Source organism: Dasypus novemcinctus, chromosome 19 (genome assembly GCF_030445035.2).
Source record: "Dasypus novemcinctus isolate mDasNov1 chromosome 19, mDasNov1.1.hap2, whole genome shotgun sequence".
In the NCBI taxonomy this organism is placed as follows: Eukaryota; Metazoa; Chordata; class Mammalia; order Cingulata; family Dasypodidae; genus Dasypus; species Dasypus novemcinctus.
In genome coordinates, this window is record NC_080691.1 from 71,690,992 (window position 1) to 71,717,172 (window position 26,181).

Here is a 26,181-nt window from a genome sequence, read left to right on the forward strand (position 1 = left end):
ATGAGCTGCCACATGCCTGATGGCCCACAGCTGCAGTCTGGTGAGCCAGCATCTCTTGATGACGCCTTGTGATCTGGACATTTCCACAGCCTCAAAACTGTAAGCTTTTAACCTAATAAATTCCCATTATAAAAGCAAACCCATTTCTGGTATATTGCATTGGAGGGCTGTAGTATAAACTAAAACAAACTCCAATGTGTGGGTTTTCCTAAATGTCATTAATGTTCCATGTCCACAAGAAGGCCTGACCAAACCACAATATTTGCCTGGAAGCCTCTAGCTGCCAAGGGAAAAAAGGAGGGAGGGGCCATCGGTATCCTCATCTCTAACCCCAAAGAGGTGGACCTGATCTCCCTCAACCTCCTCTAGCCCTGAATCCTCTGAATGAACTGTCTCTGAGATTCAGAGGGCTCTCCAGAATCTTTCAACACTGCTAGGTGACTTTTGACAAAAACATTCTGATAGCACCCTACGAAAACACTTGGGATCCATGGTGAAAAACCACAACCCTCCATGAAAACCATTAAAAGCCCCATTTTCTTTTAGGGCAAGTATCCTTGCAAGAGTAAGGTATATTTTGTGGTCCAAAACATATTCGCTGCTGCTGGGAAGTATTGTCTAAAATCTTTATCCCAGAAGTGGCCCATTCTGTTAAAATGGTCCCTCAACTGGTCTAGCATCATTTCTGAGACATTACAGTATAAAAAAATATTATTCTGATTTCATGTAAGGGGATAACTCAGGATGAGATGGAAAGTAAGGCAGAAAGCTATATTTCTGTGCCAAATTCCTGGATGTCTTTTGAATACCCAGATTACTGCCTAAGAATAAATCATTATTATTTTTAAAAATCTTAACTTTAAAGGTTGTTTTTTTTGGGGGGTGGGGGGAGGGAGGGAGAACCCCAGGTTAATTATTCCACTGATAAATAATACCAAGAAGGCATTTCTTTAAAGTAACATCTATACCAAGATCCTTATTCTTGTTTAATAAAGATAAGAACTAACTAAGGCAAACTGCTATAGGCGAGTCATCATAAGGGAAAATAAGAAAAAAAAAGAACAAAGCAGAACGTTCTTGGCATAAAACCAGCCAGCTGCAAATTATGGTCATGAAGTACAAATGTACATACTCTTTGCCTGCAAAGATTCCTGGCTGATAAGGAATTGCTCTCATAAACACTGATAAAGTGCTCATGAAAAAATGTCACCAAATCACTGTTATATGAATTTGATCCTTCTTTATTAAGAGTATATAACAGCGAACCTAAAAAAAGAAAAGAAAAAATTAACCAACTCTCTTACCAGTTATTACTGGCGTTTAAAAAGTCTGTATTCGGAAGGGGATTTGGCTCAATGGATAGAGCATCCGCCTACCACATGGGAGGTCCAAGGTTCAAACCCAGGGCCTCCTGACCCGTGTGGTGATGCTGGCTCACGCACAGCGCTGATGCGTGCAATGAGTGTTGTGCCATATATAGGGGAGCCCCACACACAAGGAGTGCGCCCCATAAGGAGAGCCACCCCAAGTGAAAAAAGTGCAACCTGCCCAGGAGTGGGGCAGCACACACAGAGAGCTGACGCGACAAAAAGGGACACAGATTCCTGGTGCCACTGACAAGAATACAAGTGGACACAGAAGAACACACAGCGAATGGACACAGAAAGCAGATAATTGGTGGGGGCGGGGCGGGCAGGGAGAGAAAAATAAATATTTAAAAAATAAAATAAAATAAAAAGTCTCTATGCCCTATCTTTATTTGCCCTCGTGTACATGTCTGCAGTGAAAATACAAACGGCTCACACTTTTTATGTTGCTACATGGTCATCATATCACTGCTTTAATCATTTCCCTGTTTTCAGCCATTATGAGATCCAAGACAGTTGCATTCAGAGCCTTACAGAGGCAAAGGTTGGAAATGACTTTAGTTAGGCATCACAAAATTGCTTTTCCCAGGGTCTGCGGCAGGGAGTACACCTCACAGGAAAATATGTATAAAGGAAGAAAATCTTCAAAGGGGATGCAACAAAATGGCAACTAATAGTAGTTGTGTGGGATGATGGGTGTTTCCCCCTCATTTTTCCATTTCCCAAATTTCCTGCAATTGTCTTTCATAATAAAAAATTATTTAACTGAAGGTGTGTGTATAAAATCTTATAATATAAAAGATTATAGAAGTAACAAACTTTAATAATTTAAAAAAAAATGTTAAGATTGGGGGTGCAGGGAGCAGGCCTGGGTTGGAAGCCTGACTGTCACATGCTATTGATGGCTCTGAGATCTTGTCTCCCTGAGACTGTTTCATCACCTGTCCAAAGCAATAAAAAGCACCTACGTCATAGGGCTCTTGAAGGATTAAATGACAAAATAAACTGGAAAAGTGTACGACAGCTCAAGAGGCCACTTATTAGCCCCCTCTAACTCCACCCCTAATATCTAAACATCTAATTAAAGAAACACCTGACAAGGTGTTCCCAGAAGCAGACAAGACCAGTGACAGGCCTTGATGAAAGAATACACTATCTAAACCCTACAAAACTGGGAAGAGGGAGGAATTGTGGCTCAGTTGATTCCCAGCTAATTTTTAAAAAAAGTCATTTACCAATCAGTTTAGAAAATCTACAACACATTTGCTGCAGGAGTGATGATTTCTCAGTGAGATTTGATCCCTGCCCAGGAGGAGCCCGGCTGACCAAGCAGGTGTAACAGCAGATGATAAGAATTCCCAAATTCCAGGGATGGTCACTGGGCCATTCTGGCTGGGGGGAGGCTCCTGGGGCACAGGATCTGCCCCCCTTGAAGGGTAAGAGAAGAAGGGAGGGAGAAGGCCATGCTGGGGGGGGGGGTGCGGGGAACCATGGGCAAAAGCAGAGGTAGGCACGAGGGCACAGCATGTGGGGGGGGGAGGTGGTTGGTTAAAGCCCCAGGCTGCCGAATGGGGTGAGTGAGAGCCCCAAAGTGGGGAGGTGAAGAACATGGCCAGAGACAAAGCTCAAAAGGCAGGCTGGGATGAGAATGCACAGCATTTCACGGGCTACCCTTTTACTGCCTAGTGGGGAGCCATGGAAGGATATTTAAATGAGGGAGAGAAGTGGTTAGACTGGCATTGCGTAACTGTGCAGAAAGTGGTTAGACATGGGCAAAGAGCCAAGACAGGCAGGGAACCAGCTGGGCCTCTATGTTCAAGGTGACACAGTCCTTAATTAAGAGAGGGTAAAGGACAGGGAAGGAGCTCAGAGGCAGGACCGTCAGGGTGTGGTGCCCTGTTAAAAGGAGGGGACCAGATGGCTATGATGTCTGGGTTGGGTCACAGGCACTGCCTTTACTGAGGTGAGACCCACAGGAAGGGAGGGAGAGGTGTACAGAGGTAGCGAGGAGAACAACAGAGCCCTCACTGCAGACATGGTCAGTCTGCTGTGCTCCTCTCCCACTCCTGGGACACTGTGGGATAGAAGTCCCGAAGGCCGCTAAAAATATGCCTGGAGTCAAGAGAAAAGCCAAGGCTGGGACTATTTATTTGGAAGCAATTCACATGCAGAAATAGCTGGAACATATAAAGAAAATTACACGAGAGGTGTCAAACACAGAATCCTGAAGAATAAAGTGAAAACGGGGTTTTCATGTGAGCTGCCACCTATTCAACCCAGGGGGCATAGCAGCCGAACTCTCAAGCAACTTGTGGGTCTGCTCCTCAGCTGAAGTTCTCTTCTCCATCTCGCCAGGAAAAACTCTTGATGGAGCAAAAGCCCTCTGAGTACTAGGCAGGCTGGCAGGCTACTGTGCAGCTGTCTACCTGTAAACCTCCCTTCCACCAGCTGAGGTGGAGATGGTTTGTTTCTATTTTAACAATATTTGTATTTGTTTCCAAAGCTATGCATGCTAGCAGTACTTGCTAGTATAATAATCAGGTCCTTTAACGATAACCTGCTACCTAAACTGAAAGATAAGGGCAAAGGTTTAGTATTTCTATGAAACTAAGTCAGATGCTTTGGAAAAACTTAAAAGCAAGTTGCTTGGCAACAAAATATAGTCCAACCAAGTGAAGGTGAGATAACGGCAATCACACAAAAAGAAAAACCCAAATCCAAGGGGAAACAATTGTAGAAACTAGAAAGATTTGGCATCCAGGCTGCTTCAAATCCTCATTCTGCATTAAATGGAATCTAGACAGGAGAGTCTAAGTGATGGATGTGGTTTGACCAAGGAAGGTGAGAGGGTATTCCACAACACAGGAAGGGCCTGGCATCTACCCCAGAAGACTGGCAAATAAAAGTACATCTACCGACTTCAAGTTAAAACCAAGTGGTTTTTCTTCTTCCTCCCAATTGCTGGCCTGAACTGGCTTTTGTTTTTTGCATAGGTTGATGATCTCTCTACTCAGCAGGCTGGAGTTGAGGCCTTGGGCTGGCTGTACTCAGGCCACTACCTACAGGCAGCCACCTATGGTATGGGTGTGTGGAGTTAAAAGACAAACAAACACAGAAACCCAAAAACCAACAGTGAAAAAGGTCCTGGGGGGTGGAGAAGTTTGCAATTAGGGCCAAGGGCCCTGATGAAAAACTCCCAGAGGCGTGGCACACCCTGCTCCAGTCAGCCGTGGGGCTGGCTCCATGAAGCCGGTGGGAATACTCTATGGGAAGGCACCAGGCTGGCGGTCGGAATACTGGTAGGGTGGATCTGGGAGCACCAAGAGGGAACCTAGAAATGCCTGTCCTGCAGTAGGAGGGGAGGGAGGAGCGCCCCCTGGTGGCGGGGCAGGTCTCACTCAGACAGACAGCAACTTCAATTACGGGCAAGCCACAAAGGGCGCACTCCTGAGACAGGCTGAGGGCAAGGGGCTTATGGTGGGATGGGGAACGGGGCTCCCCGGGCTACGGTGGAGACCACGGGTCCTCTAAAGCTGGGGGTAGTAGGAGGGACAGATGTGGGCTGGAGAGAAGACACATCTGCAGACAGAAATGCAAGCGTGACTGGTGTGCCACCAGGCTCTTATCTGGAAGGTTCTTCCATTTAGAGTCTGGCGGGCATCTGACAAGCGCTGTAGATACTCGAGACCTAGTCATGGCCACAGTCTGCATGTCCTTTCCTCCTTCCCTCTGCTTTGAATCCACATCCATCAGGCTTTCGCTTTTTCCTCTCATTGAGCATCAAGATCACTGAGAAACTCCATGTTTTTAAATCCACCAGGCAGCCCTCCGCAGGCTGAGGCATGTGAATCCTGGAGCCAGACCATTCAGGCTCAAATCCCAGCCTACACGCCCTTGAGCAAGGGACCTAATCACCCCTTGCCTCAGTTTACCCACTGTAAAATGAGGATAATAGTAGCGTCCTCCTCAGGGGTGTCTATCATGGAGAGCAGGAAGAGTATTCTAGAACACTACAGTGTTGACCATTTGTCTGACCAGTCATTCCTTCTGCAGGCGCCAGAATGGTCCCTTTGAAATCCAAGTCAGGTACCTCCTTCCCCTGCTCAAAGCCCTCCCACGGCCCCCACCTCCGCAAGGAGCCGGCACCTTTACAAACAGGGACTGGCAAACTATGACCCATAGTCAAATCCAACACCAGTTTTTGTCTAGCCCATGAGCCTGGAGTGGTGTTTACATTTTTAAAGGGTTGTATAAAAAGACTAAGCCACTGAGACTGTAAGTGGTCCACAAAACCTAAACTATTTTCCACCTGGCCTTCAACAGAAAGCCTGCTTCCCCCTGGCCTGCAAGGTCCTGTACCCCCTTTCTGCCCGGCTCCAGCCGCCCCTATGTCCCCCACGGTCTTCCAATGTGCCACCATCCCACCCAGGGCTGCTGCACCGGCAGCCCCTCTGCCTCCTTCAAGTTACCTTCTCAGCACATACATGTGCACTCCTTCATTCCCTGCCTGGTTTTGCTTCTCTCCCCAGCACTCACTACCACCTTACTCACCACGGATTTATGTTTCCTCGTGTGCTGGGGTGCCCCTACCAAGGATGGAAACTCCCCAAGGGCAGGGACCTTTGTGCTGCATGTCACTGGCACAGTACCCAGCCCATGATGAGTGCTCACCAAATGTTTGCTGAAGGAAGGAAGGGAATGCATGGGTGGAGACATGGCTGGGGCAAGTTCCGAGGAGAAGTCGGGAGAAGTGGCAGGGTGAAAGGGCAGGCAGGAGGTGCTGCAGGGCAACTTCAGGGGCCCTTGGATTTTACATTTTATCTCGGAAACTCAAGTCACAGAGAAGTTTGTGTAGAGTGGGCGGTGGATCAGATGGGTCTTGGAGAAAACAGCTGCAGCACATGAGTGGGTTGGAAGGGGCCATGAGTGGACGCAGGGAGACAAACAAGGGGGCTGTCAAGACAGTCCAGGCCGGTGGTGCTGGGGAGAGATGGGGAAATGCAGAGCAATTTGGGGTGGGTTGAAAGGTGGGTGATAGAGGATGCCAGGCACAGACCCGGGTGACACTGCAAGGGCAGATTTGGTATGGGGAGGAGAGGGCGTGCATTCAGTTTGGGATTCAAGTAATTGATGCTGCCTGAGAAAAATCAAAAGACAGCAATGGGAGTCTGGCTCTTTGGGGAGAGGTGAAGACGAGGGACAGAAATTTGGGTATGAGACAGGAACTGAAGCCAAGGTGTAGACAAGCTCCCAGGGCTAGGGAGAGTTCTCTGCAGAGCTGCCTGGCGATCAAATGGGATGAGAGGAGACGGAAGGAAATGTCCTAAGGGTCCCTGCTTTGTTTAAGGTGGACTTGGTACCTTGGTATCTGAACAGTCTTATTGCATTAAGTATTTTTTTTATTTTTATTTTTTTGTGAGGTGAGGCTGGGAGGAGTGCTGTTGTATCAAACTATTATTATTATTTTTCAATTATCAACTGAAATCCCTAAGTTGTTTTCTCACAGGCTATGATTAAGTCCTATTTCCTCATCCTGTATTTACGGAGCCGTTTGTTTAGACCAGTGATTCTCACCCAGGGATGGGGTGCTTCTGGTCCCTCAGGGGACATGTGACAATGACTGAAGACATTTGTGGGTATCATGACAGGAGATGGGGGTGCTACCGGCATCTAGTGGATAGAAGTCAGGAATGCTGCTCAACACCCTTCAATGCACAGGACTGTCCCCCAACCCCTCAGGAATTATCCAGACCAAAATGTCAATAGTCTCAAGGTGGAGTCACCCTGATAAAGTCCCAAATACAGGAATCAAGCATTCACTGCATTCAATTCCATATTGTTGTTTTTGGTCAACTACCTTCGCTGCTGAGATTTTTGAGTCCTGTCATATGGCGAATAAAACACTCCCTCCAGGTTGTCATCTCCAGCATTGATGAGCCAGCTTTCTAGATCTCTATCTGTCTAGACTACTTGTTAAACAATCAATGCGGATGGTGCAAAGGATGGAATCTCAGGGCAGGCTCCCTCTAAGCTGACAGCAGCCCAATAATTAACACCCTTGGGGAACTTGTATTCAATTAGTTATGAACGTGGCCAATGGCAGCGCATCATTATCTTAGTATCTATGTGGTTTGGGGCCTGATGAGATGCTTCCCTTTCCACAGTCAAGCCCACTCCTCTGGTCTACAGACTGGATAGGTGTCTGCCCAAAAAAGAAAGGAGGTTAATGTGACACAACGTCATCACGACGTGACACAATGTCACCGTGACTCACACTGGCCTTTACTGTTCCTGGCTGCATAGACTGCCGCTTTAGCAACCCTGCCCTGTGGGATGACGGAAGAGTGACAGCAAACCCACCCACCTCTAGTCTGAGGACTACACCATCCCCTCCCTGCTCCAGCCTCTGCAGGCCTGGAAGGACGCTCCTGCCCTTGGGTGGCATGTTGCGAGCCTTCCCAGATCACAGGCATCAGTGACTGTCGTTTAAGCTCCTGCTAGACTCTGTAGTTCAAGAGGCAGTTAGTGCTGCAGGAGATTTGGACTTCAGAGTGGTTGTTCCTCAGCAATCTTGGAGTTAGATTTTCTCCCATGAACCTGACACTTCCCGTGACGGAAGGTAAACACAAAATAGCAGTTCAGACCTTTCTGCTTTCTCTATTGAGAGCTGCCCTGTATAACAAGGCCCCTGTAATTGCATCAAGAGTTCAGTTCCAGCACACGCCCCCTCTGTGCCTTTGCACTTGGCCTGGAAGGTCCCTATCCCTGCCTCTTTTGATACCTCAGTTGTCAAAATCCCCTTGGTAGTAACAAGGAGACTGTCTGGTTGCTGAAAATATAGGACAAAAAACTGTTCCATTAGGTGTCTCAAGTCATTTTTCATGAATAAATTTAACCACTGGTAGCAGATGTAGCTCAAGTGGTTGAACATCTACTTCCTGCATATAAGGTCTCAGGTTCAATCCCTGTTACTGCCTTAAAAAAGAAAAAAAAGAAAAATTTAACCACTATTACCACTCCTCAAAGGGCTGGGAGATGTCTCTGGGTCAAGGGTGAACTAGTGAGAAATATTACTAATGGAAGAGGTTAACCATGAGGAGAAACGGTTTTTCAATGTGAGGTCGAAAAGGGATAAATCCAATCAAGTGGCCTCGAGAACAATCTTCATTGTTCACCTATCAGAAGAAAGTGTGAAGGGCCAGAAATCAAGCAGTGATTCCCCGGCCTTGCCCAGGGCTGACCTAGAGACTGTTCCTTCCCTTTGCCTGGATTTCACACTGCTTTCAGGTGTCAGGAAGGACATAGTTTCAACACTGTTCCTCGACATTTCAGACCCTGAAAAGGCTGATGTCTTGGGACTGAGTATTTAATTTGATTGTAGACACAAGGCCAGATCTTGAACTGAAGAGGCCCCAACGAAACAATTCTGCCCCGAGTCCTTGCCAGAAAAGGCAGCTGGCTTTCCTCTCTGGCATCTTTTAAACAATTAGGTTAATTCAACTGACTGTACAGAAATCAAGCTGTGGCTGAAAAACATTTTAATGAAGACAATTGGTTCTGAAAAGATTAATTCAGGTGTAGCTACCACACAATCTGACATCTTCCAGAAAACTCCAACTGGCCTTATTTAAAAACAAAAACAAGAAACTTTAATGTGGGGAATCAAGAGCAAATGTTAGCAGAGGTTGCTGCAAGGAGGGCAGAGGAAATCAAACACTTGACAGAGGCCAGGAGGTTTCTTTCAGCAGATAAAACACATTCTGTTCAAGGCAGAAGGTCAGACAGAAAAACATGCACGTACAAGGCAAGAAAAAAACCTGTTTGTCTCCAACGGGCAGGGAAATTATTCAAGGGCACTACATTTATGTGAAAAGACACCCAAAGTGGTGCTGGGGTTGGTGAGGCTTAGAAAGACCTTCCACAGGGCATTCCCAATGTTGAGTTCATGCCCAGGACAGGCTTCTGAAAGGACAATCTTTCCAGAGCAACTGCAGGTCTTGTTCTTTCCATCTGGGGGACTCTGAGCCCTTTGTTGATCCCCAGATTGTCAATGCCACTAGGGATCATCACTCCCTACCAATTGCACAAAGCGTAAAGAGGGAGATGGAGAAGTGGAGCTGCAAATCTGGTGAACTCATGCACCAGCCAAAGACTCCTGTTCCTGTCACCTGTACCCTTCACCTAATTTACAAAATCTGAAAGTCACAGCCCTTCGAGGTCTTTAGAAAACAGAACCACAAAAATCAGGAGTCTACAAACTACAGCCCCATGTTTTTGTAAATAAATTTTTATCTGAACACGCCACTCCTGTCCTCTACTGCTACTTTTGGGCTTACCATGGCAGTGACAGTGCTGGGTAGCTGCGACAGAGACTATGGGGCTGAGGAAGCCTGGTTGTTTGCAGAAAGTTTGCTGACCCCTGGTTTCTAGTATCTAACTCATCTGTTCTGGAAGGGGGCAGGGGATGTAGTCCAACAATCAAAATGCACCTGGCAGGGTTCATGTGGCTCATGAAGCCCTCATTCCACTCTTAATTTGCAGAAGGGAATGGAATCACAGCAGCAGCAAAATGGATTAACTGCAAAATCAACAGTGAATTCCAGGGTCCCAAAATATCCTGTGGTGGCCAACAGGTACCAGATTGGTTTCTGAGCATCTCATGTTTCCTACAATCCCAAAATGCCAGCTATAACTATTAATTTAAATCACCAACCAGCTCCTATTTTAGGAAAATTCCAGAACCTTGCAGAGACCTTCATTAGTATTCCTTTTAGAACTGTGACAGCGTGAGCTTGAATACATTTTAATATGGTCCATGCCTCAAGGTCAGGAAGGAAATGATTTCATGGATTTATGTAAGCATTTACTGAGGACCTACCACATGCTAGGAAGATGGTACATCTTCTCTCTCTACATTTACAAAACTTTTGTATTTGATGAAGTAGGTATTTGAATGCATGGGGAAAGAAGATTATATAGGTAAAAGGCAAATGGCCAAACATCTGATAGATTTAATATCAGACTCCTATCTACACTCTATAACAAATTGTCTTGCACTGAAGATTCAGACTTAGAAGCTTATCAGGCAAGAAACTCACAGTTCTTCTTAAGACCTCCCCTTTCCAAATATTAGATAAGGGCTTCATATCCAGGATATATAAAGAACTCTTATACCTCAACAATAAAAATACAAACAACCCAATTTTCCAAAAAGGATTTTTGCTGAACATTTTTCTAGATATTTCTCCAAAGAAGATATACCCATGGCCAATAAGCACATGAAAAGATGCTCAACATCATTAGCCCATTAGGGAAATATAAATCAAAAAACACAATGAGGGGAAAACGGACTTGGCCCAGTGGTTAGGGCGTCCGTCTACCACATAGGAGGTCCGCGGTTCAAACCCCGGGCCTCCTTGACCCGTGTGGAGCTTGCTGATGTGCGCAAGGAGTGCCCTGCCACGCAGGGGTGTCCCCCGCGTAGGGGAGCCCCACGCAGAAGGAGTGCGCCCTTAAGGAGAGCCACCCAGAGCAAAGGAGAGTGCAGCCTGCCCAGGAATGGCACTGCCCACACTTCCCATGCAGCTGACAACAGAAGCGGACAAAGAAAGACGACGCAGCCAATAGACACAGAGAACAGACAACGGGGGGGGGGGGGGGGGGGGGGGAATTAAATAAATCTTTTTTTTTTAAAAACCCACAATGAGCTACTACCCTAACACCCACAAAGATTGGCTATTACTTAAAAAAAGAACAAAACAGAAACAGAAAATAAGTGTTAGCAAGTGTGGTAGTTTGAGTCTTTTGTGGACCCCAGAAAAGTATGTTCTTAAATTGGTCCATTCCAGTAAGTGTGAATATATTGCAAACCTTTGATTAGATTACATTCAGTTCAGGGGTACTTGATTAGATCACTTCAGCAAGAGTCTTAATCTTCTTACTGGAGTCCTTCATATATTGGAATTGGTGGAGCCTCAGAAACAGAGAAACCCCCAGAAGCTGAGGGGAAGCCACTTAAACCAGAAGCTGATAGCAATGAAGCCTGGAGGAGAGGGAGATGAGTGGAAATTGCCAAGTTCCTGATTGCCCATGGCTGCAGCCAGGGAAGAAAGCACCTCCCAATGATGCCTTGATGTGGACACTTCCATGGCCTCAGAACGCTAAGCCTATAAATTAATAAACCCCTATTGTAAAAGCCAACCCACTTCTAGTATATTGCTTTGGTAGCCTTTAGCAAACTAAAACAGCAAGGGTGTGGAGAAACTGCGACTCTGGTGCACTCACTGTTGGTAGTGTAAAATGGTGGTTCCTCAAGAAGTTAACCATAGAATTATCACATGACCTGAAAGTACCCCCCCCAAAATGAAAGCAGGATTTCAAATAGATACTTGTACACCAATATTTATAGCAGCATTATTCTCAATTACCAAAAGGTAGAAACAACCTAAGTGTCCATCAACAGATAAACAAAATGTGGTAAAAACATACAATGGAATATTATTTGGCCATAAGAAAGAATGAAGTTCTGAGACTTGATGCAACATGGAAGAACCTTGAAAGCATTATGCTGAGTTGTGAAATCTGGACAAATACTGTGAGATGTGATTTATAAAAGACGACTAGAAATTGCAAATTCCCAGAGACAGAAGGTAGACTATAGGTTAAGAGGGGTGGGAGGAGGGGAGAAGAGGGAGTGTTTGGTTTTCTTGCTGCACTTACCTAACATGTCAACAAATTTATAGGAGACATTTCCAAATACATAAATGTATCTCATTCACACCTTTCTTTCAAACCATCATCAGTTGACACAGGGAGTCCAACTCCAGCACTCATTCATGATTTTCAAGAGTGAGCCAAATACTTTAAAATATTTGAAAGTAACTATGTATTGCAAACAATCTAAGAAATTAACATGAATAACTTGTGAACCTGTTCTTATTTACAAGTCACTAGAAATCGAAGGTTCCTCTAAAGTACAAGCTATTAATTGTACAAGCTATTAATTGTATCCCTAAGTGTTTCATCTTTTCAAAACATTTTACTACCATATGGAGCACTGGGATCCCAAGGTGATAGAGTTTTTTTAAATTTTTAAAAAGATACTTAGATTACATAAATATTACATAAAAGATATAAGGGATTCCCATATGCCCCACTCCCTAGCTTGCCCACATTTTCCCACATTAGCAAGATCCTTCATTAGTGTGGTACATTTGTTACAATTATGAACACATTTTGGAGCATTGCCACTAAGAGTGGATTATAGTTTACACTGTCATTTACACTCTCTCCTGCACATTTTTTAAGTTATTACAAGTTATATAATGGCCTGTATCTGTCACTGCAATATCATTCAGGCTAATTCCCAAGTCCCAAATTATACCTATTTTTCCCTCTCCCTCCCTTCAGAACCTCCAGTGGCCACTGCCTCCACATCAATGATAAAAGTTCTTCCATTGCTAGAATCACAGTAAGTCTATAGTAGAATAATAGTAAGTCTTCTCTATTCCATCATTTATTCCCCAATTGTGAGGATTCTGGGATGGTGATGCCCACTCGGCCTCTAACTGAAAGGGGGCTTAGATCTCATGGGGCATATGGAGGGACTATGTTGCTTGCAGTTGCAGACTCTCTCTGTTCCTTGAGATGGTCATCTATCAATATCTTCTTGTTAGTTGTCCTGGGTGAGTCCAATGACTGGAGAGTAGGTGTTGCAACTCTGTTGAGATTTAGGTCCCAGCTGGTACATGAATAGCCCAAAGATTTAAGTCTCTTGTATATATACCTATCAACTCTACTACTAAATATAGGTTCAAATGGAAGGGATAGAAGAGCCATGTGTAGGAAAACCACACCTGAGTCCAACTCTGTCACATTGGAGAGCATAAATTCCAAAGTAGGGTCCACTGGCAGGGCACCAAACTCCTGAGCTATCTGACTTGCCTACAGTGTCTCCACAGCATTCTTGTTGAGCCACTTGACATCAACCTCCACATCAAAGTGTAGACACTCGATGGCACCATACATCATCTGCTAGAAGTGTTAGCTGAGGAGGACATTGCTTCAGCCTGTGGTGGTGACAAAGATGTTGCCCTTCTTTCAGGGCTCATCTTCAATGGTCACCTCTTTGCCCTCCATGGTGGCCTGTGGTGTGTTGATGAGTTTGACTACGGTGACTATGGTGCAGGTCCCTAAACCCTCTCAGGGTCTGGGCACATCTGTTGCCTCGGTCACCACAGCCTGCCACCACCACCACATTGCATCACATCTGAGGTCCACCTGATGCCATCTATGAGGGACTCCTGGCAGCCATGGAGGTTGTCAGACTTGCTTTGGTGACAGAGTTGTTCACATTGATGGCAGGTGCCTTCAGAAGCCCAATGACCATCATCTTGTATGGACTGTGGACACGAGTCATGGTCTCCTCGGGGATGCCTTGGATACCAGACAGGAACCACAGGTACTTGGTGCGGATGAGGTTGGTGAGGTTACCACCATCATCCAGAATCATGTGGAGGGACTTGTGCTTGAAGAACAGTGGCTGCTCAATGCACCAGAGGGACTTCTCATCTGTTTCACCCTTCCAGATGTACACCGGTAGGCCAGCCTTGGCAGTGGCAGCCACTGCACAGTCTTGAGTGGAGAAGTTGCTGCGCTGAAACAAAGTCCCTTAGTACCAGGGGTGACGAGAGGTTCAAGGAGAACAGATATCTCCACAGTCAAGTGCAGACAGTAAGCAGCGCAGATACCCTTCCATGGCTTGGAGGCTGAATACATCTCCTGCATGTGTATCAGGACCCAGCGTCTCATTCTCCTCCACATCCAGGGCCCTGTGTCCCTAGGAGGCCAGGCTAAGGTTGGCGACTTTGTAGGGCAGTTTGTCTGACATGCTGGTGGTGCCTCTTTATGGAGTGATGAGTACAGGTGAAGGGAGCCAGGTTTCAGATCGGGGACAGGAATTGGATAGGTGGCCTGAGGCAACTTTTCACACACACAGAAATAGAATAGAAAATGCAGAATCTATCACAGGTTGTGAAGATGAATGTCGTCTGGTAAAACTTTGGATTCCATCTTGTCTATTCTATGTGTGTTTACTAGGTCACCGTGTACAATGTCAGTTTTCATTATGGTCCTGGTAAAAACGAAACTCACTCATCTGGGGGTACCATGCTACATCAGTCACAGAGACCCCTGTATTTAGATCTGCCTGCAAGGCAAACATTCTGGACCAAAGGAAAGCTACCCTAGTTTTTAAAACCTCCAGCAAAAGGGGTGCCCAGTGTTCAATTAATCTAGAAAGCCTTCTGTAACCTTAACTCCATTTCTGCTTATTTTGGCCTTAGATCAATTGCCCAATTCAGTTAAGTTTTTATGGGGCAGTGCAGTCCTAGATACTGAGGCAGCAGCCAGGAAGCCCCTCAAGCAAGGAGCTAACCGATTTACCGGAGACATGGCAGGAAAATGAATAAACCACCATCAGATGACACAGGATTAGGTCAACTGAGTAACACAGGACTCCACTCTGGGGCAACCTGTTCCTACTGTTGGTTGGGCCCATGTCACTATTTCTTTAATGTTAATATTTTTACAGATTAAAAACTGCTAAATTCATGGTAACAATAAGGATGAATCTTGAAACCATGTTAAATGAGAGAAGCCAAACACAAAAGGCCACATATAGTATAATTCCATGTCTATGAAATGTCCAGATCGGGTAAATCCGTAGAGGCAGGAAGTAGGTTAGTGGTTGTCAAGGGTGAAGGAGAGTGGGGGATTAACTGTTAATGGGATTTCTTTTGGGGTAATGGGAATGTTCTGCAATTAGACAGTGGTGGTGCCTGTCCAACTTTGTGAATATACTAAAATCACTGAATTGCGTATTTAGAAAGGATGAATGCTATGGTTTTTGAATTATAACTAACTAAATAAATAAGCAGCAGCATACTAACTAAATAAATAAAAAAGCAGTAGCAGGGTTCTCCCAAGCAAGTGCAGAAGCTGGAGGACTTTTCCTGTTGATTGGAGTTTTTGAAAAATTCTGGGAGAGGAAGAAACACCAAAAGGGAGCTCTCCCTAAGAAGCCAGCTGGAGCTCACGACAAATTTGAAAGCAAAAATTCACAAGATGTGACTTATAATTGTTCCTCAAACTTATGGACCAGACTACAATTATCCATTTTGATAATTAATAAAGTTAATAATAATAATAAAAAGCTACGTAGTGTTCAATCAGGCCTGGTGTACAACAGGCACCTGGTAATAATCTGCTGAATAAAGGGATGAATGAATGAATGAATGAACATACCTTGACACTGCCGGGGATTACAAAAGCAATAGCAACCCCAGGAAATCAGGAGCATTGTTATGTTTCTGATTGCATGGAGAGGAAACTGAGGCTTAGACAGTTTAAGCAGCATCTCTACCACCACAAAGGCAGCCCTGGGCTCCTGGTGGCAAGCTGTGTGAGAGCACCTTGGTGTCTGAGGTGCAAGCCCACCCGGGAGGAAAAGGGACTGTGGGTAAGGGTAGAGAAGGGGAGTGTCTGTGGCATGCTGGTTGTGTGGTGAGGAAGCCTGTGTAAAGCTGAGAGTGTTAAGACACCTCCAAGGTAGAAGAAAGGGCTGGAAAGGTAGGTGGGTGGGAAGGGGTGTGGGAGCTCCAAAGCTGGAAGTTTGGACTTTCAAGTAAGGGAGAGGAGAACTGGGTATATTAGTTGCCTGTTGCTGCCGTTACAAACTGCCACAAACACAGAGGCTTAAAGGAACTTATTTTCTTACAGTTCTTACAGTCTAAAATAGGTGTCATTGGGCTAACAGCAAGGGGCTGTGCTGCTTCTGGGGGAGAATCTGTTTCCTGGCCTTTTGCAGTTTCAAAGGCCACCTGCAATCTTTGGCTCCTGGCCCCTTCCTCCTAGCTCCTCTGCTCCTGTCAGCCTATCTCCTTCTGACTCTGGTCCTCCTGACTTCTTCTTCTAAAGACCCTTGCAATGACAATGGGCCCATCAGGATAATCCAGGATAATCTCCCCATCTCAAGATCCTTAACCACCCTTGCAAAGTCCCTTTTGCCCAGTCAAGTTATGTATTTGCAGGTTGCAAGGATTTGGTTGTGGACGTTTTTGTGGGGGTACATTATGATGGGGGTTATGATGCTTTCACTCAATCTGGTGGGAGAAGGACAACAATAAATTACACAACAGAGGAGTGACAGGCATTCCTCCAACCTCCTGAAGCCAGGACCCATCATGCGTAAAGCGTGGGACAAGGGTGGCTGACAGCTGGTGGGCATGGACAGAAAAGTCCAAGGAAGTGCAAGAATGAGGAAACTGATGGCTTACATGAGTTAAGACCTCGGAGGCTTCCTACCTCTAGTTTTGCAAGCATGTTAACCAAAGCACTGCTCTACTCTCAGCTCATCTTTTTGCATTGCAGATGAAGTTTACATCCTTAGCTCCAAGCGTCTCTGCTTCTCTCCCTTCTCCCTCTACCACCCACCTCAAGCAGGTAGTGACTGTAGACACTGTTTGCTGCCCTGCTGTTCCACCCTTACTCCATCCAAAAGTACTATAACTTGAGACCCTAAAGGTCTATAAAAGGCTACTTTTCATTGTTCTTAAACCTTGGGAAACCTTGGAATGGGGTGGAGATGAGGAGAAGAGCCCTTGACTGAAAGGTAGAGAACACAGCCTCTTCCCTCTCCAATGCAGGATAAAATTTAGAGAGGTCTAAACTGGCCAAACCAACAACTGTTTACATCTACCAGCTGGCATGTATCAGAACTCATTCCTTTTTATGGCTGAAAGATAGTCCACTGTCTGGACAGATCACACTGGGTTTATTCATCTATCATCCATTGATGGACACTGAACTTGTTTCAGCTTTCTCGCTAGTATGAATAAGGCTGCTATGAACATTTGTGTGCAAATTTTTGTGTGGCTGTCTATTTTCATTTCTCTTGGATATATATCCAGGAGTAGAATTGCTGGATCATAATGTGACTCTAAGTTGAGGCATTTGTGAAACTGCCAGACTCCCTCTCCAAAGCAGCAGCATCATTTTATATTCCCACCAGCAATATAGGAGGGATCCAATCTTTTCATTTTCCCACCTCTCTTAAAACTCTTTGATTGGGAGCTTTCCAACTGGGCATAGCAAAAGGTCACAAGGAACCCTCCAGTAACTGCCACACCTGAGCACTGGGCACCACAGAGCAGGCTCTCAGTTTCCAATGTCCGACAATGCTCTAATAATTCTCTGCTCTACACTGTGTCTAATCAGTTGCAAGGGGACAGTTTATATACTAACTCCCATTGTGGATGAATTCCCAATTTATTAGTCTTTCTAAACCTAATTTTGTTCTTTGCAAAGCTCAGTAAATTAGTTATCCATAAACAGTGGATAAGTGGCATGAACTTATGTGGAGGGTTACACAGGATTCCTGAGAAGAAATCTGATGGGCTCCTTGCCTCTCACCATCCCACACTCATAATCTAAATGTTAACATGGTTCACACCAAAATTGCCAGTACGTTGTATGTGCTCAGACCAGTCTCCTTCTTCTGACTTCCTCTTCTTCTGATACCCACCCATAAGAATGACAGGCTAATAAAATGTTCCAGACTTAGATAGCAGTGATAGTTGTATAGCTCTGTGAAGACTAAAAACCACTGAACTGTATACTTTAAAAGGATGAATTTTATGGAATGTGAATTATATCACAATAAAGTGGCGTATATATATATATAAAAGAATGACATGAGTTTAAAAAGTTAACAACTACAATGTGTTAAACATATATTTTTAGGTAGTTAAAGCTTAGCATATTTCAAGATCCAATCATAAATCAGTGCATGTATTATATTTGCTACATTTGACATAACCAACTGGACGGCTATACTGTTAAACCTATATTTTATCTATGAAAAAAAGCAGAGAAGGAAGCAAGCAGAATTTAGTTTATATTCAAATGATAATTTTAACAACAAAAAATAAGTACAGCTCCAGTGGTCTGTTCAGTGAAACTTCCAGGAAGACAATCTTTCAACCAGCTTCCCCCTTCCCCCACTCAGCCACATTCCTCCTCTGAAAGAATTCCTAAGGGCAGCCCCAGAGCCACCACTTGAATTGTTTTGCACCTGAAGAGAGCGTTTTCAAAACACCATTCTCTCCCCAGTCAGGGGAAAAGGAAAGGTTAGCTAACCAATAACAAAGTAAAGACTGGTCAGATTTAATAAAAGTCTCTGGTCTTAAATTATTTAAAAGAGCTGGAGATTAGAATGTTTTAAGAGTCATAAATGGAGGTAAAGAAACGGAATGAGCGAGGGAGAAGGGAGACCTTGACCCAAGGGTCAGAGCTATGCCAAACATGTGGTAGGTAAACATCCAGAGAGGCCCAGCTGGTGACCACAGCCCTAGTCCCGGAGGCCAGTGACAACGAAGGAATAATGGCTTTACAGCCGTAATTGCTACGGTGTGACAAGAATGAAAATTATACCACAGCTTATGCCAGAAACAGTGCACATGCCACTTCAACTTTCAAAGTTGGGGCACTCTCAAGACAAACTTAAAACAAAAAATAAAGGGAAGAGAAGACTAAAATAGCTTCTTTTCCATTTCTCTATTACAGGAAATAAACTATAGCAATCCCAAGCAAATTATGCTTACAAAAATGAAAATTATTATGCCTTCCGGCTGTATATTCTTATTCTACCTAGGATAATCATCTTCCAACATTTCTCAAAAGGGCTTGACCAACAGAAATAGCCGACTATTGATAAAGTGTAAATGCTGACCAGTTCAAACAACAACGGACACGCTCACATTTTCCAGACTCTTTATTATTTAGAATGCTACGTGGGTGCAGGCACACATGTACAGAATATATAACATTTAATGGGCAGTTACCATATGCCAGGCTCTCTGCTGTGTACCTTAGACATGCTATCTTACTGAATCCCCAACCAATTCTTATTCCCACTTCATAGATGGGAACAGGATAGGAGAAGTTAGACTGCCAACGTGGTAGAAGCAGGACCAGAACCCAGAGCTGACCTGACAGTGAAGCTCTGGGATTTGTCATTCACCCGTATACCTGCAAAATCATCCCAAATCACCGTAGGCTATCAGGTTTTTTGCACTGTCCTGAATTCTCCCTGGTCAAAGAGGATGAGAAGGGCCCTTCAAAGCTCCCGGCTGGAGTTCCACTCCCCACGCAGGAGGCAAAGGTGAAGTTGTGTTCTTCACTTCGCGGTGAAACTTCAAGAAACTTTTATCCTCTCGGCCAGCCATCTCTTCTACAGTAGCTTCGATCTCAACAGAGCAACAGGTAAAAAGAAGGGGGAGGCAGCTACAACAAACCACGCGAAGGACAAGCACCTCTCATTCCTGTCCGCAAAGCACGCAGCACCGCACCAAGTTCTTATGCAAGAAAGAAACAAAAAAGAGTAAAGACGACCCAAAGCGCACGCACTCTTCGTGTGATTTTGTTACCCAAACGCCCGCTGGCAGGCAGGACGTCTGGTCCAGGGTGTGAGGCTTCTCCTCGGAGGTCAGAAGTGTTCTGGGGCTAGGAAATGTTATTTTTTTCACTAGCCCATATCTGCGCCTGGCGCTCCTTAGTAGGGAGCAGAGGCTGGAGCCCGAGTGAACTTTCTTTCCCGGAGAAGGGAAAGTTGCGCCGCCCGGGGGCTGGGGCTCAGATGGGGCCCGTGGATATTGCCAAATAGAGCCCACAGTCAGGTCACGGGCGGCCTGAACCGGGGGACCTGCCCGCCTGGGTGAGGGGCCACCGCGGGCCGGCTGGAGGCCGTAGCACGCTCGGGGGTCGCGCGCGCACCCTGACGGCGAACGAGACCTCCCTACCGGGCTCTGCTCTCCTCGGACCCGTCTCTCCGCCGCCCTCACCTCGGCTCGGTGTCCTGAAGGCCGCTCTCCGCCCGGTCTCGCCGCGGCTGCCTGGCGTCCCCGGATCCACAGCAGCCCCGAGCTCCGAGCCGGAAGCGGGAAGCCGCGCGCCACGAGCTGCGCAGGCGCAGCCCCGCCCCCAGGGCGGGTCAGAGGGTGGGGACCCGGAAGGAGGCGGGCCAGAGGGTGGGGACCGGAAGGGGGCGTGTCCTCGGGGACCTCCCACTTTGGCCAAGGCTGAGCCTGGGGCGGTGGTAGGGAGTGGGGGCTGAAGGGGGAGGTCTGTGCTTGAGGGGAGGGGTCAGCGGGGTTGGAGCATCGGTGATGTGAGATCCATAGGGATGCGGAGTGTTTTGAGTGCTGCGGCCGTCTAGGAGGACCTGGCGGGGGGGGGTGGTCTCCGGGGAAGGGGGACTCTTGGACCAGGCAGTGAGTTCGGGGGCGTCTGAAATGAGGGAGTGCGAGGGAGTGCGAGGGCGCGGGAAGCCTGAGGGAGGAGGGTCCAAGAGATGGGGAGGGTGGGACTGTGGCCTGCGAAGGGAAGCGGGAAGGGCTTTAGAGAAGTGGGAAGGGGTAGGTAGACATGATGGGGGATGACTGAGGGGACACGTCAGGGCTGTGTGGATCGGGGAGCGGCGCAGGCTACGAAAAGAAGGGTCTGGGAAAAACGAGTCAGATACCGCCTCCCTGATGTATCCAGACACCCCAACATCAGACACTCCAAAAGCATACATACCAAGTACCCACACAGGTGCCACTGGATACACAAACAGGCTTTCAGGCAGGACCGCAGAAGTCCATCGCATACCCCAAATTAGCATTCACAGCCTGAAAAACCATGCCAAATACTCCTAATGTGCCAGACTCCACCCAGGAGCCACCAGGTACCCCCAGACAGGCTTTCAGACACCCAGAAACTTATCAGATACTCTACAGGGGAGCCTTCAGGTACTGATAGCCCCAAAACACATACCAGATATCCCCAATATAGATGCTGTCAGATATCCCCAAACAGGTGTTCAGAATCTGAAACATATGCCTGCACTTGACATGGGGGTGCATTATTAGACACCTGTAGACATGCCAGAAGACTTCCCCAGTGGCATCACCCTCTCAGGTGCTGTCAGACATCCCTGCTTGTCCAATCTGGGCTGACAGTTGGGCAATACCAAGAATGGAGACAAGCAGCTCTCAGCAGAGGTTCCAGACTGTTTAACTGGGCCCCAAAGGATCTCCTAAAACTAGTCACTTCAAAACATGCATCAAGTAGGGTCCAGAGTCCGCAGTTTGGAAGCTAGGGGATGGGGACCCCAAGCAGCCATGTTCACTAGCATGCCAGTGAATGATCTGCCTCCTGTTTAAGTTCAGTCTTCATGGTCAAGAAAGGGAGCAGGTTCAGAGAAATTTAGGTTCCAGAAGTGCAGAGGCATACTTCATCAGACACCCTACCCCAAATGAGGTCAGAGGCCCCAGCACAGGTATTTCTGAGAACTTAATCGTTCAGGACATGTTGATTCTGTGAATTGCTATGGCTTTTGGACTTCATTCCAAAGACAATGGGGGGCCACTGAAGATTTTAAATGGGAAGGGTGTCATGATTAGATTAGCATTGAAATGTGCAATGAAAGGCTCACTCTGGCTACGTCTAGAAGTGATTATTGGCAAGACTGTTGAATGTCAGCTCAGAGGCTCCTGAAAGGGGCTGGGAGCCTGGAGAGGGAAGTGAGGATTGAGAAAAAAGATTGCATTCAAGAGAAATTTTAGGAGATGTAGATGCCTGACCCCTGGGTCCTCATTTCTATAGCCACCTTGGTTATAAGAAGCCTTCAGGTTAACAAAGATATTCCCTAAATGTAGAAAGCAACTTTGTCAAAGAGCCTGGCAGGAAGGAGAGGAAGTCTCTTGTCTTTCTTTTCTCCATCCTCCCCATGGGCCAGGGACTGCTCAGAGCTATGCAGACACAAGGAACTTGGATCTAGGGCAGGGTTTTTTAGTCTTGGCACGGTAGACATTTGGGGCTGGATAAATCTGTTGTGTGGGGGAGAGGGGGCTCCTGTGCATTGCAGGATGTTGAGCAGCATCTCTGACTTTGACCCACTAGATGACATTAGCACCTCCAAACCTGATAACCAGAAATATCTCCAGACATTGCCAAATGTTCCCTGGGGGAACAAAATGGTCCTTGGTGGAGAATGACTGGCCTAAGAGACACTCAGACAGTGGCCTAATGCAGTCTTCCTGGGAGAGGTGTGTCTAAAGTTTGTCTTAAAGGGTGAGTAAGAGTTGGGTGGCCAAGACAGTTCCAGGAACAGTGATGAATGAGCAAGATGCAGGTGACATGCATGGGCAGCCACAGGACTTTGGGGTGGCTGAGTAGTGGGAGAGGATGGTGGAAGGGAAGATGGGGTCAGACCATGAAGGGCCTCAAAGGTCAAGGCCAGAACCTGACTGTATGGAACATTCTGTCAGTGAGGTTGGTCTCTGGGAAAGCATCTCATCTTTACCCTGGAGACCCACCTTCCATTATTGCCTGAAGTATGACTCATTCCTTGTTCATTTGAACTTTCTGTGAGTCTGTTTCCTCTATGGGATGGATAGTAGCATCTGGCTTTGAATACCTTTGTTGGTAGGTAGGCCTGTGATGTGTTATGCCTGACAGGTGTTTGCTCTAGGCCTGTTGGGAGTGAGACCCAGCCATTCTGGCTCCATCTGCCTCCTAAGATGGTGATTTAAATCCTGGCTTTGCCTCATACTGGCTGAATGACTTTGGGCAACACATAGTTATCATGATGATGATGATGATGATGATGATGGTGATAGAAGTCACTTTTTACACCCAGTGCCATGCTAAATGCTACCCACATCATCTCTTTTTACACAAATTCAAATCTCCCTTGGATCTCAAAAGGTTGTCCTGAAAAGCAAATAACATAGGGAGGAGGTGGACAGGGCAGATGAGGCTCAGGGACTTATTTCCAAAGAATAGAGTAGGGAAATGGAAAAATGGTAATTTTACAGTGGAGAAACCTTTGCAAGTTCGACTTTAGACAAGTGATGAAGTTTAAGATGACCGTGATGTCATCTGGATATCAAGTACCCCCTGACAGGCTGTAATGAGAAAGAGGTATTCTTTCCTCAAGCCCTGTCTAATCTTGAGAAAACATCAGACACACCTGGATTGGGGGATTTCCTATGCAATACGTAACTAGTGCCTCTCAAGGCTGTCAGAGCATGAACAACATGAAAAGACTGAGGAACTGTCACAGAGCAAATGGCGATTATATGTAATATAGCATCCTAGATTGGCTCCTGGAGTGGAAAGACAAACTTAGTGGGAAAACTGGTGAAAGCTGAATGGCATCTGGAATTTGGTTAATAGCATTGATTTCGCATTGGTTTCTAAGGTGGGATAAATGTACTGTGGTTATGTAAGATGCTGCTATCAGGGGAGGCTGAGTGAAGACTGTGCCCTCTTTGAAATGTTCTGCAAATTTAAAATCAAATGGCATAATGTGGCAGTGGATTGCTGCTCAGGAGCTCAGGCTCTGAGTTCCAATCCTGACTCTGTGCTCCTGGGCAAGAAGGTAACCTTCTTTGGGCCTCAGGTTCCCTGTCTGAAGAAAGGGAAACTATCATTGGACCAACCTTATAGAATTGTGAGGGGCAGTGAGTAAATCCTTTTAAAGGACTAAGGGTGCTGGGGAGAAGGTACTGTCATCCATTCTTATTATTGGCCTAAAATCTTCTGTGATGCTAAAGTTTTGGGAAATTAGTCCCTTTTTGAACCCTTATCTTTCAAGACCACATCTGTAAAGGAGTTTATTGGTCTGTAGGAATGGTAAGTCAGGGGTTCTTATTCAGTGGTCCATGGACACCAAGGGGTCCGTGGAAAGATTTCAGGGGGTCTGTGAGCTTGAACTGAAATTAATAAAACTGTTATTCTTGTGGGGACACACTAGTGCGGGTGTGATGTATTTATTAAATCATACACAGTGTAGTGTGAACTTAGTAAGTGGTCCGTGGTTTTCTCTTGACTGGCAAAGGGGTCTGTGGAACAAAAACGGCTAAGAACCCCTGCGGTAAGTCATTCTCCTGGGTTATACTTGCTGCCAGATAGGATAATCCAGCTCAGGGGTCAGCAAACTTGTTCTGTAAAGAGCCAGATAGTAAAGATTTTCAACTTCATGGGGTATGCCCCAAACTACTACTCAACTCTGACATTGGTAAACCTGAAAGCAGCCAAAGATGACATGCAAGCAAATGGGCATGACTGTGCTCCAACAAAACTCTTTATGTGGACACTGAATTTTTTTTTCCCCGGGAGGTACCGGGGATCAAACCCAGGACCAATAATGGAAAACAGGTGCTCAACCACTGAGCTACATCCACTCCCCGACACTGAAATTTGAATTTCATACAATTTTCATGTTCATGTGTCACAAAATATTCTTCTTTTGATTTCCCCCTCTGCTCCACCACTGAAAAATGTAAAAAAAAAAAAATTTTTGTTTTGTAGGCCGTACTGAAACAGATACTGGGGTGGATTTGGCCTGCTGGTGGTTTGCCGACCTAGCTAATTGTTGCTTAACCTTTTTGGAGGTCACGTGTTCCTTTGGTTTGAAACTCTGGGCCCTTGACCCAGAAAAATGCAGAGACAAGAACGGATTTTGCATACAACTTCAGGGGCTCCATGGCCTCCTAAAGACCATTCAGGAAAGTTTGTGATTGCTAGAAGTTGTCCAGCCTAAGAGCCCAGCTGATGCAGGAATGACCTTGGCAACAGACTCAGTCGAAAGGGGGCTCTGGGCAGTGATGGGAGCTTACAGAGCAGGCAGCTGCTGAAGCCTGGTGGCTCAAGGAGGAGCCTCTGTTGTGGCTGGATTTGCAGAAGGCAAGCCAGGTGTTGGGCAAGAACTGTCAAAGTCCGGTGGAAAAGCTGGATGGGATAAGGGCAGGCTGGCGTGCTGGGAAAGCATGTTTGTGCAACCTGTCCACTTCAGGCACACCCACTTCCCCGCTGTCATCATGTATACAGGCCCCTTCCTGCCTCAGGGCCTTTGATCCTACCACCTGGAAGGCTCTTCCTTGCACCAGCACCAATTCGATTCCCAGGGGACATTTGGCAACTTCTGGATTCATTTTTGGTCGTCAGGACTTGGGGGAGAAGTGGTGCTGGCATTGAGTGGGTAGAATCCAGGGATGCCGCTAAACATCCAACAATGCACCCACCCCCTCCCCCCGCCAAATGTCAATTTTCAGGCCCCAAACGTCAATAGAGCTGAGGTTGAGAAATCCTGTGTCTGAGCTATGCTTTGCAAACTCTAAAGCCAATAAAATGCAGCTTCTGTTTCGGCTGGTCAAAAGGTGGGGCTGAAGATCCAGCATTTGTAATTACTTCTCAAGTAATGTGATGCTGCAGGTCCTTTTAGGGGACCCCGCTTTGAGTTACCTTGAGGTTTGAAGACCTCAGAATTTTTAGGAGAGGCCAAGGAAAAGGAGGAAGAGAACTGATGGACAATGATAAGAAAGAATCAACAGTATTGGGAAGAAGCTAGTGGTTCAACTTAGCCTGGATCTGGAACAGCAAGCCCTCAGGAATGGACTTCCAGCACTTTTGGCCTCTCCCTGTCTTTTGAATCTGAGACCTGAGATTGGAAGGCACCCCCCGAGCCAGCCGGGCACCCAAAGGCTCACAGTCTGCAAACAGTTCCAGAACAAGGTAGGAAGGAGAGAGGGAGGAGGGAAATATCCACAGGAGCGCTGGTAAAGAAATATAAAACCTGTGGCTCAGGTCACACAGAGGTGCCCCACTCGTGAGTGGAGACAGCATTTGCACTCTGCCACTGCCCCCCCCCAGGGGACATGGGACAATGGCTGGACACAATACTGATTGCCTCAACTGGGGCTGTGCTACT

The 26,181-nt window shown here is 46.3% G+C and overlaps 1 protein-coding gene and 1 pseudogene across 4 annotated transcripts in view; both read right to left on the reverse strand.

Annotated features, from left to right (window-relative positions):
• ARHGEF18 (Rho/Rac guanine nucleotide exchange factor 18) overlaps nt 1–26,181 on the reverse strand; it is a 120,291-nt gene that overhangs the window by 70,805 nt on the left and 23,305 nt on the right. The window lies entirely within an intron of this gene.
• Nucleotides 13,311–14,382, reverse strand: LOC139437030 (adenosylhomocysteinase pseudogene; annotated as a pseudogene).